This window comes from Canis lupus, chromosome 30, assembly GCF_048164855.1.
Source record: "Canis lupus baileyi chromosome 30, mCanLup2.hap1, whole genome shotgun sequence".
Lineage (NCBI taxonomy): Eukaryota > Metazoa > Chordata > Mammalia > Carnivora > Canidae > Canis > Canis lupus.
The window spans coordinates 35,909,527-35,920,000 of record NC_132867.1 but is presented as its reverse complement, the minus strand read 5'-3'; the positions used below and the strand labels follow the sequence as shown (position 1 = coordinate 35,920,000).

At 47.0% G+C, this 10,474-nt stretch overlaps 1 long non-coding RNA gene across 13 annotated transcripts in view; it reads right to left on the bottom strand.

The window, feature by feature from the left end:
* Positions 1 to 10,474, bottom strand: part of LOC140621664 (uncharacterized) — a 66,087-nt gene that overhangs the window by 26,116 nt on the left and 29,497 nt on the right. The gene's annotated exons all lie outside the window — the stretch shown is intronic.

Below are 10,474 nucleotides of genomic sequence, written 5' to 3'. Positions count from 1 at the left end.
ATGTCCCAGTTATGCATTGCTCCATGTGAAGCCACTCCAAACTTAGAAGCTTTACAAAATCATTTATTTTGCTCATGATTTTGTGAGTCAGGAATTTGGGGAGGGTATGCCAGGATGGTGTGTCTCAGATCCTTGGGCCATCAGCTGGATGCATCGGTTTCCTTAGCTTGTTCTGTCTCCAAGTGGTGGCTCATGGCCCAAGACATCCAGAGAACATGGGCTTTTGACAGAGTGGACATCTCTAGGTGGCTCACCTCTCATAGGACAGTGCTTCCAGAGGTAAGAAGCCCCAGCTGCTCCGTGAAGGGCAGCACCATAAACTGAGCAATTTGTTACCACACTGTGTTGGCCACAGTCCCCAGGCCTACCCTAGACTTGAGGAAGCCAAGACCCCACTCCATCATGGTGGAAGGGCAAGTTCATACATCACTGCTGTCATCTCAGAAAAAAACCCATCTGCCATTCTGATGGGAGTGGAGGGGTGCAGGGAAAGGTTTAACTCTCCCTCTGCTCGAGTTGGACATTGTCACTGCCCCTTCCTAAACCTGCCTTGGCAGCACCCACCAAGGCCTCATCAACTTCCTCCTCGGTAGTTCACATACCTCTTCTCCCACAAAAGATAGCAATGAGAAAAACAGAACCTCATCATATTAATAACATTCCAGGCAGAGCAGAATAGTGGCTCCCTGATGACAACACAACATTCAAGATAGCTACTGCTGCCCTTCCTGAATTTCTACCTATGTGGAAGCCACAACAAGCTTGTCCTATAAAACAGTATGGGACTGTTTTATACTGTTTTATAAGAGACAAACAACTGGATAATGGGCCTTAACAAGCCCTGGATGGGAGAAGCCAGAGATGAGAAATGCAGTCGGACAGCTGTTCATATGGCCCTAGCACGCAGCTTGACCAAGGTAATTGATGTCAAATGGAATCCAAACAACCTGTCTCTGGGGTCTTGTCCATACTTTGAAATGCAAAAAGGAGGCTATCGGGGCCAAAGATCCAGGAGAAACAAAATAGGTGGAACCTACCCCACTCCCCGGGTGTACCATATTGCCAGAAATTGGAGAACCAGTTTCTTGAGCGGTGCCTTCACCCACCATGGGCCAGACCAAATGGGACACCTAGTCACTTGCAACTAACATATCTATGCCTGGGAGATAGGCCTCTAAGTGACAAATTCTGCCTCTAAGCATTGAGGAGTTGCATAAGCCCATAAGGGCATATGAGATCCTAAAAGGAAGGGAGCCTGGGCTATGATTACTTGCCAGAGCCTGGTCCCTAAGGGCTGCCAAGGCCCAGAAGCCTATTATGTGTGCACAAAGCAGACAGCATGAGATCCCCACAGAGTCCAAGTTGGGTGTAGAGACAGATAACAGAGCTGAGAGGGGACAGAACAGAAAGACCCCAGTGTGAGCTCCTCATGAATTTCTCAGTTTATATATTGTGATTGTCTCAATGATCTTTTTGAATGAAAAATATTTTGCTTTTACCATGTTTTTTTTTTTTTTTTAATTTTTGTCTTCTCAGGAACCACAGAATTCTGACCATGGCTTTGGTTTAATTGTAGGCTACTTTTTGTAGAATGACAGAAAAAAAGGAAGCTCTCAAAAGATATGTCTAGAGGAAGAGTCAGGGAGATGCCAAAAGAGAGCAAGAAAGAATTCAGGGCCCCCTTGGAGTTGGAAGGAAGCAGAAAGACACTCTCCAGTCTAGTCAGCATCAGTTAGCCTGTCTCAGGGCTGGAGGAAGGAGACTTGAAGTGACTTTAAGGCCACCAAGACTTGAATGGCTTGCTACCCCATGCTGACCCCAACACTAGCATCTGTAATAGGTTAAATAGTATTCCTGAGAGATTTATGTCCACTCAGAACCTCAGAATATGATATTATTTGGAAATAGGGTCTTTGCAGATATAATTAGTTAAGGATCAAGACAAGAGTATAGAGTGGGCTGTAAATCCAATGACTGGCATCCTTATAAGAAAAGGAAAAGACACATATCAAGAAGAAGACCAAGTGAAGACAGAGGCAGAGACTGGAGAGATGCAGCCACAAGTGAAGGAACACATGGAGGCACCAAAATCTGGAAGAGGCAGAAATCATTCTCCCCTAGAACCTTCAGAGGAAGCATGGGCCTGTCAACATCTTCATGTCGGACTTCTGTCCTCCAGAACTGTGAGACAGTAGGACATGTCTGTTGTTCTAAGCCTCCCCATCTGCGGTGTTTTGTTACAGCTACCTTAGGACCTGAATGCAAACCCCCCAGTGTCAAATCAGCAAGGAAAGCGAAACTCAGAAACAGAACTACACACACAAAGAAAGGCAGTAAAAATGGGGTTAGCCACACTGTTGGGTCCAGGACCTACCATGGTTTCCCTGAGCACAGGAGACACCACGTCCATACTTCTCCCACCTAAACAGGAGTGATTTGATCTGTGTCTGGGCTCCACCAGGGACACGTGGCTGTGGTGTCCCTAACTGGCAGGAAGGCATCAGAACAATAACAGTCCACCTCCCTAGCTTGCCCGGACAGCTCCTGTCCCTCGTGTTTCATGGGGAATAAAGTGAATGAAAGAGCCTGTGGTATCTCTTCAGTCTTGACGGCAGGCGAGGTGGGAGCTGGGAGCACCCACTGTAGGTGAGGATGAGAGCTCTGAGGGATGAAGCCACTTGCCCGTCTAGAGTCTATGCCAGGGGCAAGCCCAGGGAAGGAAGGCATAGAGCACAGGGATTTCAGGAATGTATGTGGAATTACCCATCAAAAGGGATGTCGTGCATCACCTGGGTAACAATCTAAATGTCAACCACTTCTATAGCAAGTGGCGGTCTCCACTGTTTGGCAAATAAAAGGCACTAAGCTTTCCACACAGCCATTCTTCAGAGTGAGAATAATGAGAAGACAAGAAAGGTCAGCCATGCTCGGAAGTAAAGAGCCGAACCCGTGGAGTGATATTTGTTCTTCCTGTGTGCCTTCATGTTTAGTTACACTTTCCCAGTGCATTTTCAAAAAGAAAAAATACACAGCATTGAGATTTGCTATGCCTTCCCTTCAGGCTACACCCTGTCCTCTGGGGGCCATAGCCTGTCAGCATGAAGCCCAAGCACAGGCTTAGGAGAGGCTTTCTGCAGGAAGCAATGGCCTCCTTCTTATCGACAGATCTTATGGGGTCCCATGAGGGAGAAGGGGAACTGGGATCCTTTTGGATCCAAGAAAGGAGGGCAAGGGGAATGGCTCCACCAAGAGGGAGATAAAGTCATCCAGATTTTGTGCCCTGAGCACTGGAGGCAGGACAGGTTCTGCTGGATTGCTGGACAAACTCACCCTGCTAAGGTGGCACTGGGACATGACAGCCTGCAGATGTTCCCCAGGAGCTGTGCAAAGGGCATGCCCAGGGTTCAACCAGGTAAGTACCAGGAATCACCTAGGAGTAGGGCCAGGGCTCACCTGGGGGCAGGACCAGAGCTTACTGGGGAGCAGGATCAGGGCTTACCCAGGGGCAGGCCAGGATCACCAAGGAGCAAGACAAAGCCCAGAATAGTCTGGAAAACACACCATGTTGCCTATTGCTTAGCAGAGGACACTAGCACATCCTTGACTTCATCTAGTTATGTATGACTTCCTTTTTTCCTAAAACCCCATAGCACACAGAGATCTAGAATTCTAAGGGTTTGTATCAGGGAGACATAATCCCATCCCTCATTTCATAGCTGAAGGCCAGAAGGAGATGCAGGTGGCCAAAATGTCACCTTTCCTGGTCCAGCAAGACCTGGATCCTCTGCCATTGGTCCAACACACACTTGTGTGCTCCTTGCACTCACAGCCAGAATGACAGTGTTCTAAGGCACCCATGCACATCGACCCTGCCAGTTCTTTGAACACAAGGTTCAGAGGGCTGATGGCTCAGAAAGGAGCCCAGCTGTCAGTGTCTGCTCTGAGTTTACTGAGGTCACCTGGGGTAGCTGACCAAGGGGAAAACCCCTGGAGGACAGACACAGCACAGTGGTTACACGCACCCACTGTGGGCTCAAGGAGGAGGTAGGTTCACATCTGCCATGCTCGGTGTATCTCTGGGCAAGTCATTCAACCTCCCTGAGCCTCAGCATCTCAGCAGAACCTATATCAAGTTGTGTCACCAAGATAGTTGAGATGCTATGAGCAAAGGCTTAGCTGAGTGCCTGGACTGTACTGATGTTCAACAATTATAGTCAAGAAATACATCAATTACCTTCCAAATTACTGCACTAGAAAAATCCAACTTGCCGTCCTGAATTTCCACCCAAGAGAACCTAAGCAGAGAACCCCAGAGAAGGGACAGAAAAGTGACCCATGACTACTGCTTCATTCTAGCGCCTGCCTGCCATAACCCATCCTTCTACCCTCATTGCCCAGTGAAGACCAGATCAAACCATGCTTGGTGGCATTGCCTCCTGTCCACCCTGGTGCTGCCCCCATATGCAGGGCTGGCCTCTGCACTCACAGCACAGAGAAGGAATGCTGCCCAACCCAAATCCAAAGGCAAATCCCTTTTTCTCTGACCCTGAAAAGTTTGGGAACACATCCCCAGAGGCTAACTAGCCCCTTCTGGAACGTGCAAAAGGAGAAAGCCGATCCCATACGCTGACCTTCTAGCCTTTCCAGACTTTAATATCACCAGCCTCCTGGAGGCCCTGCTTGGAATAAGCAACTGCCTCTAAATCTGGAGTCTTAAGTTCTTTTCTCATCCTTCCTTCAAAGAAAGTCATTTGGACGAGAAAAGCAGACTGGCCACATGACCACGGTTAACACAGAAAGTTCCATTTGTGAGTGCCTGGTGTGTATACTAAAAAGAGCAACCACCATGTGGGCACTGAGCTATGTGCTTCACAGACATTAACTCATGGGATTCTCCACGATACATGATGAGCTAGGTTTACTTATCCCTGTTGCTGAGATGAGATAACTGAGCTCAGAGGATTTGAGAACCAGTCCCAGGCCTTGAAGGTAGCAAGTGGGGACAGCCAAGAGTCTAGTCTACATTGTGACCCAGTGTCCACACAAAGCAAGCCAGGAGCCCTCCCTGTGTATGTTTACACCCCTCCAATGTCTGAAACTAAGATTTCCATGCACCCAGTGCCCATTAACTGACAAAAAGTTCTGGAAGCTCTGAATGCCTGAATGGCAATAATTTATCTGTAAAATAATTGTTTCTGGTGGGTCTGGCTGTCAAAATGCCCGTCAGTCTCATGTCAGCCCAAATTAAGAATGTCAGCATTAGGGATCCCTGGGTGGCGCAGCGGTTTGGCGCCTGCCTTTGGCCCAGGGCGCGATCCTGGAGACCCGGGATCGAATCCCACATCGGGCTCCCGGTGCATGGAGCCTGCTTCTCCCTCTGCCTGTGTCTCTGCCTCTCTCTCTCTCACTGTGTGCCTATCATAAAATAAAAATAATAAAAAAAATTAAAAAAAAAAAAAAAAAAAAAAAAAAAGAATGTCAGCATTATTATGACTGGGAAGACTTCTGGCAGCAACTTCCAATTATTTCATTAGTAACCCTGTGTTGCTTATCACCTCCCCGAAACAAATATTTTGGGCATGACTGAAAGTTATCATTTCTTCCCCAAAGTTGCTCTCATGTTTGCTAATTCAGCCCCTAAAATAAGAAGATGATGCATATCAGGTTTAAAAGAACTCAGAATCTTACAGAAATAAGAAGCACCCTTCTGCTAAGAGAGCTCTCTTCTCAGAGATGGGCCCCCCAGCCCTGCATGGATGGAGCATGAGATCATAAGCATCTGAGAAATCAGAACACTCAGCATTTTATCACCGAGCTCCGTCCTGATTGCCCAAAGCCTCTGGACCTGGCGGTGTTACAGGAGTGGGGGTAGTGCGTGGTGGTACATCCTGGAAGAACCTGAAAGTGAAAAATCTAAGACTGCCCCTGAGCACTGAACTGTGTTTTCAGCATGAGTGGGGAGCACAGCAGAGTCCCCAGGACACCCAGCATCCTTACTGGGCATGTCAGGGTCGAGACAGCCTGCGGGATCCCCATGTGGCCACTCAATCAGTCAACTTGGTTAATTTTCACTGGGGGAAACTGAGGCCCTAAAACTGTAATTCAGGGCAGGATTAGGACGCAGGGCTGTCTGGCTCTGAAGTCCACTTGCCCCATGAGGCCAGGCTAAAGGACTGGGGCTGGGGCAATCTTTACAAAAGGGGCTGCCATGCTCGTGCTGTGCGTTGAGAAGATTCCTCTGAGAGCAGAGGAAGCTGAGGCTAATAAAGCTTGAAGGTAGACTGGCCGGGACACTGGCACTGCTGGCACGCGGCAGGAGTTGGGGTAACACAGGGGGAGAGATGGGGGAGCGATGTGACAGGTGTGGTGAGTCTCACAGTGATTTGAGGTCAATTGAGGGCAGGCCCAAAAGCTCGCTGAGCATCTGACATTTGAGATTCCACCTATGGATTCCATTAGCCAGGCCTTCCTTTCGAATTTCTAAGTGCAAGCCCCATGTTCACTTAAATCCTTGGGAGATGTGTTGTTTCAGCTCTGCGCAAAGAAAGTCTTCCTTGGATTGAGATGCAATGGGATGTTTCGGCTTTCACAAAGAACCACAATGCATCCCTCCGCAGGTCCCCAGGGCACCAACCTCCCTGCAAGGCTGAGAGCTATCAACACAGGCTCTCACAGTAGATACCACAGGAGATACTGGGGGAGTTTCCATGACGTGGCCACACTGCAACTAAAGACCATAGTCATCATACTCATCTTCCAGGGTTTTCTAAAAGCAGGCAAGGGATGCATCTCTAGAAAGATTAAATACACCATCCTGTGCAGCTGCCTCTATGCATCGAAGGACACTGAGCAGGGAACCAGACACACAGGAATGCCTACTGTCTAGTGGCCCCACCTCATGGAGTAAGGGCAAGATCCTTGTGTGCTTTCTATCATGTCCCCTCCAAAAAAGCTATGTTGAAGTGCTGGTCCCTGGTACCTGTGAATGTGACCTAATATGGAAATAGAATCTCTCCAGATGGAATCTTTCCAGAATGAGGATATGCCGAAGTAGGATGAGCTCTCAATCCAATATGACTGGTGTCCTTATAAGAAAAGGAGAGACACAGACACACACACAGAGGAGCTCCATGTGACGACAAAGACCCACAGAGTGAAGGCGGCTGTGGGATGTGGAGCCAGAGACTGGACAGATGTGTCTACAAGCCAAGGAGAGCCGAGTACTACTGACAAACACCAGAAGCTACAAGAGGGAGCGTGGCCCTGCCAACACCTTGATTTCAGGCCTCTAGTCTCCAAAATTGGGAGAGAATAAATGTCTGTTGTTTTAAGCCACCCAGCTTGTGTCCTTTGCTATAGCAACCTCAAGAAATTAATACAATCCTTTATATAGGAGCCAACACTTGCATGACCTTACTGGCCTTCTCACTACCCCTCACATCCCTGCAAGGGTCTCATGCCTCCCACCTGCCTCGGTTGCTCTTCCTTCTGACATCCTCTGGGCTTACCCCCTTCTACCTTTCAGGTGTCTGCTCAGATAACACTTTTTAACACTACCCTGACCACTCTCTATATATACACAAGCCTACCCACTCTTGGCTCTCCATATTCTTCTCCAGTATCTACCTATTATAAGATGAATTGGGTCTCCCCTCCCCCAATAATTATGCTGGAGTCCTAACCCCCATTTACCTCAGAGAGTGACCTTATTTGGAGATAGGATCTTTACAGAGGTGACCAAGCTATAAAGAAGTCATTAAGGGTGGCCCTAATCCAATATGACTGGTGTCCTTAAAAGAGGGGAAGACTGGACAGAGACAGACACAGAGAAAGGAGACAATGTGAAGACAAGGGAGAAGCCAACCAGTACAAGCTAAGGAAAGAGGCCTGGAACGGTTCTCCCTTACAGCCCTCAGAAAGAATCATCCCTATTGATCCCTTGATCTCAGACTTCTGGCCTCCAGAACTGTGAGATAAATGTCTGCATTGGTTTAAGCCACCTAATCCGTAGTATTTGGTTAAGGCACCCCTAGAAAACTAATATACTACCTGACTTATTACATGCTTATTTCTTTTTTTCTTTCCTCCCTATTAGAATCTAATCCCCTATGGGCAAGGAATTTTTATGTTTTATTCACCACCCAAGTGCTTGGAGCAGTGTCTGGTGTGAAGCTGTTCTGCAATAAATATTTATGGAATAAATGAATGAATTTGTAAATTGCTCACTCTGTGACTGGCACCACAAATACATCATGTACAATCCTGAGGGTTTTTTCCTCCTGACAGCAAGTGCCTGGTGTCTTTTCCAGTACTATTTCTCTGATCATCCAACATGAACTGGGTGTCCAACAATTCAACTCAATCTGACGGCATCTACCTGGCATTACGTCAGATCCCAAAAAGCTAAAGGGCTCAGTTCCTCAAGACTGTTCCCTAGTTCAGACATCAGTCTCAATTCCCAGGCCCCCCAATCTTCTGACAGAGGTATAAATCAGAGGTTCCCAAAACATCCATCCCCTTAGGTTTGATAATCCTTTGGAATGACTCACAGAACTCAGAAAGGCACTCTACTTACTATTACCAGTTTGTTATAGAGGATATAACTCAGGAACAGCTAAATAGGAGAGATGTGGGGTTGAGGAGAGGACAGAGCTTCCCTACCTTCTCCAGGTGTGCCACCCTCCCAATACCTCTATGTGCTCAGCAATGTGAATGCTCCCTAAATCCCATCATTTAGGGGATTTCATGAAGATTCCATTATGTAAGCATGGTTGATTAGATCACTGGCCATTGGTGATTGATTCAATCTCCAGCCCCTCTTCCCTACCCAGAAGTCAGGGAGTGGGGCTGAATGATCCAGTCTTCTAATGAGAGTCTGGTCTTTCTGGTTACTAGTCCTCATCCTGAGGCTATCTAAGGTAAGACACCAAGAATCCCTTCATTAGAATGAAAGATGATCCTATCACTTTTGTCACCTTTCATTCCAAGGCTTCCAAGAAGCTCCATGCCAGGGACTCAAGACAAAGACCAAATATTTTTCTTATTATGCCACAAACCCCCAAGTCTGCAAACCAAGCAGGATTACCCTTGTACGAATCTAAGACTCTCTGTGGCACACTCCAGCACATGGTCAGGTAGGAATTCCAAGTGAGGTTTGACTTCTTTCTTTACATTGTGTACTTCCACTGCCAAATAGCTAGAAGCCAGTTCTTGAGTAGACAGAGAAGAGTGATGGGTTCAAGTGCAAGTAGAGAAGCCTCTTTTACCAGCCATGAGCTAGGGCACAGTTGCCATCAGGAACAGTCATCATCCAAGTCACATGTTCAAGACTCTTAGGTAAGATAAGAATGACTGTGTAGGTTTGATTATCACTCTACTTTTCAAAGTTTTCATGCCTGAAATTCTGAAGTTACCAACAGCTGCTTCGGGTTATGTTATACTAATGGAACTTGAAATGTACAGCACCAATTTTAATATATATCTGCACAAATTAAGAGAAATAATGTAAAATAAGAAGGTGTAACACAGCCAGCCTCATGGTTCTGCTAGAGAATCCTTATTAGGAAACAGAAGCTACTTGCCCAGATTCGGGACCTGCCCTGTGGATGGCTGATGAATCCGTCAGAGGACTCAGTGTTTATCCCATGCCCAGCACTATCCTGTAGCTGTTTCTCTACCGGTTGTGATTGGGCTCTGCCAGCTGGAAGATAAAGATCATTTTCCTCCAAAAGCATATTACCTGCTCAGAATTATGTGAGGAATGAGTCTAGAACTAAGTATCTGCTGCTACCAACCTGCTCTCCTAAGTTCTAAATCATAGGGCCCTGGGCTGTATTAAGCATCATCCTGGGGGATCCTAGGAAGGTAGAGATTTGCCTGAGTCCTTTGTCTCTTACAGGTTGAGAGGAAAATTGTATTAGCAAGGATTCTGAAGAGAATCACAACCAATATAGGTAGATAGACTTCTAGAAATTGGCTCACATGATTATGGAGGCCAAGTCCATGATCTGCTATCTGCAAGCTGGAGAATCAAGAAAACCAATGGCATAATTCGATCTGAGTCAAAGGCCTGAGAACCAGGGGAGTAGATGGTATAACCCTCACTCCAAGTCCAAAGACTGAGAACCAGGAACACCAATGTCAAAGGCCAGGAGAAGATGGATATACCAACTCAAGGAGAAAACAGATTCAACCTTTCTCTGTCTGATTTGTTCTATGAATTAGATGATGCCCACCTGCATTGGTGAGTCTACTCAGTCTACTGATTCAAATGTAATTTCTTCTGGAGACACACCCAGAAATTGTTTCTCTAGCTGTCTGGGCATCCCTTAGTCCACTCAGGTTGACACATAAAATCAACCACCATAAGAACATAGCCCTAAACCTGCTGTCCTGAAGGCCCTGCAGCCATGACTCAGGTTCCTCCAGAATCAGGTATTTGAATTTCTGCTAAGTTTGGCCTTGAAGACCCCAG